We start from the raw sequence: 2,996 nt of genomic DNA, 5'->3' as shown, positions 1-2,996 counted from the left end.
AAAATAAAGAAAGAATGGCTTTTTTCATTGAAGGAGATTCTTCAAAGTAGAAAAAAATATTATCAATGAGTCTCTAGGTTCACTGTTCCTAGGAGCAGGCATCAACTAAACATCTTCCCCATTTTATGTTAACAGATAAAAAAAAGAATTACAAAAAGAAAAAAGAAACCACCAACAAGTAATTTGGAAATCCACTGTGACCTTCATCAAAGTTGTTCTTGTTGTGTGTTGTTAAATCAATTCTGACTCATTGCAATCCTATAGGACAGAATAGCACTGCCCCATAGGGTGTCCTAAACTGTAATTTTTATGAAAGCAGATTGACAGGACTTCTCTCCCATGAACTGTTAAGTTTGACCTGTGGCCCTTTCAGTTTGCAGCCTAGCCCTTAATCACTGTGTCACAAAGCCCTTTGAAATCAGAGTAGTGGAGCATGTTTTTCTAGGGATGCCATAACAAAATATCACAAATTAAGTGGCTTATAAGCATAGAAATTTATTCTCTCAAAGTTCTGGAGGGTAGGAATCCCGACAGGTATCAGCCATGTTGATTCCTTTTGAGCACTCTGAGAATTTGTTTCCTCTCTCTTAGCTGCTGGTAGCTCTAGACGTTCCTTTGCTTGCAGCTGTAGCATCACGTGGTATCCTTCCTCTCCCTCCTTGTCTCTGTATCTCTTTTCCTCTTTTATAACAATATCAGTCAAAGAGTACCAGGACTCATACTAATCCAAAATGACCTCATGTTTACCTAACTGGTAGCATCTTTAAAGATACTATTTCCAAATGGGGTCTCATTCGTAGGTACAGCAATTAGGGATTCATCACATCTTTGGGAGCGGGGACACAAAGTAAATCATAACATGGGACATGGGAAATAGTTTCCTACCTATTTGAATGGTCTGCTTTTAGAATCACAATATTAGGATGGAAGGGATACTAAAAGTCCTCATGTCCATTCTAGAAAAAACTTAATTTTCTTGAATTCTGATCCACTGTTCTTTGCACCACACCATTCTGCCTCCCATTATATTTTTAAAATTACAGTAATTTTGATGAAATTTCCTATATTTGAAAAATTTACCAAATTAGTGCTTGCTTCGGCAGCACATATACTAAAACTGGAACAACACAGAAAAGATTAGCATGGCCCCTGTGCAAAAATGACATGCAAACTTGTGAAGCATTCCATATTGTAAAAAAAGAAATTACCAAATCGCTCTACACATGACTGCTCTCTGTTGGAATAGTAGAAAAGGCATCAGAACGAAGATAGCAGTCACGGGAAAAACACAGACACAACCACCTTCTGCATTTTTTTTCTCTCTTGATAGATCTAATGGATGGACAAATAAATGAATCAGTGGAATACTACATATATTCATGGGATAGAGTTTATGCTTTTGCACTAAAACTTGATGTATCCTTGTTTGCAATTAGCAAATAGTAAAATAGAACTTTTAAATATTTTGATTGAGAGTTCTAAATTTATAGTTATGTGGTTGCCATATTCCTGGTTTTACCCATTCACAATTCCATTAGTTACATTAGCTGCCTACATCTTTGTTCTTTTCCTTTTGTGACCTCTCTCAAATGTTTTCCTCTAATCCCTCAGCTACCAACTCAGTAATCACTCCACAGACATCAAGAGATATCCATATAACAGATTCCAGCCTCACAAGTACCTCTAGGTCCATGACTTAGCTCAAAGCTACTTTCTCAATTGAATTTTTCAGGGCTCTAAACCCTTTTCTCTGGTCCATAAATTCTTAACCCTTAAAGAGCTCCAGGACTCAAGGCAGTTATTTCCTCACCACTCCCAAGGCCTATGGGCAACTCCCCTCAGGGCACCAGTTCTATGAACAAGCAGCATCTCCAAGAAAATAATTCAACTTCTCAAAGAGCTTAAACCCATGAGAGTCCTCTGCTCCTCTCCAAGTAGGATTAATGGTGTCAGAATGTTTTCTACAAGGGCAGTCCTTGACATGTCACTCCTTTGACTTACATATGGTTAAATGCTCTGATCTCTTGGTTGTTCCTCCTAGGGTTATCTGTTTTTGGTATATTTAGAATTTAGCCTTGTTAGGGTAAGGAGAAATGTGCTTAAGCCTCTAGCCTAAATCATATGTTATATCCTGGTTTAACAAATAACCCTGCATTAGTAGATTGGCTTGCAGCTGTAGCATCACGTGGTATCCTTCCTCATGCCTTTGCTGTGATACATGGTATATGTGTCTTTAACAGTACCTCCTGAACAGGGGTGGTTTGCTAAGGCAGGATTCAGACATTGTTGAATTCCATAGGCTAATAACAGTCAGTTTCAGTTTATCACATAAAAAGAACAAGCATTTGCTGAGATTTTAAATTAGAGTTTTAAATATTCTAATGAAAAGGGAAGTGAAATATGCCCAAGTCCCAGAAATTGAGTGTCAGCAGAATAAGGAAATGAACATAGAAATCATTGTCTCCTTCAGTGAGCTACTTCAAAGGAAAGAAGCTGTAAACTAAAAGTCCCTTGATCATGAAAAATGTAACTGCTATATAATATACCTGAATACTTACTGCTGTATCTCCTATCCTTTGAACTAATAGCAAGAAAATCAAGGGCAGCAGGTCTGGGGTTGATTTTGAAGTCATTTTGCAGTAATTTAAAGTAATTAGGAATTTTTATGATAAAGAAAAATATATAGCTTTGCTATTCCTTGTGACAGTTTTTTTGAATTACACCTCCAGAATAAGAAGTATGAGGCAAGGCTGTTAATTTATAGCAATACACCCATTTCACCAACACGGGCTGGCATTACAAATGAGCAAAGGAAAAAAAAAAAAAAAAAAACTGTCTCTCGGTAAAATGAGAAAAGTCTGTGGAATGCTCTTACCCAGTCCCGCCTCATTGCTACCCAAGCGTACATTCACAGAGACTCTAATACAGCCCACTGACTCCAATCTACACCTTGGAGCCAAATGGCAACTCATCTGGAATACTGAGTGCTAAGTGAA

The 2,996-nt window shown here is 37.6% G+C and overlaps 1 non-coding gene across 1 annotated transcript; it reads left to right on the top strand.

Annotated features, from left to right (window-relative positions):
• Positions 1–1,087: 1,087 nt before the first annotated feature.
• Positions 1,088–1,194, top strand: LOC122150798. Its single transcript, XR_006163861.1, has one exon. It is a non-coding gene; the product is annotated as a U6 spliceosomal RNA (small nuclear RNA).
• Positions 1,195–2,996: the final 1,802 nt, after the last annotated feature.

Source organism: Orycteropus afer, unplaced genomic scaffold (genome assembly GCF_000298275.1).
Source record: "Orycteropus afer afer isolate SDZICR_OR568_19922 unplaced genomic scaffold, OryAfe1.0 scaffold00240, whole genome shotgun sequence".
Classification (NCBI taxonomy): domain Eukaryota; kingdom Metazoa; phylum Chordata; class Mammalia; order Tubulidentata; family Orycteropodidae; genus Orycteropus; species Orycteropus afer.
Note: the sequence above shows the minus strand (reverse complement) of the source record. Positions and strands in the feature narration are given on the sequence as shown.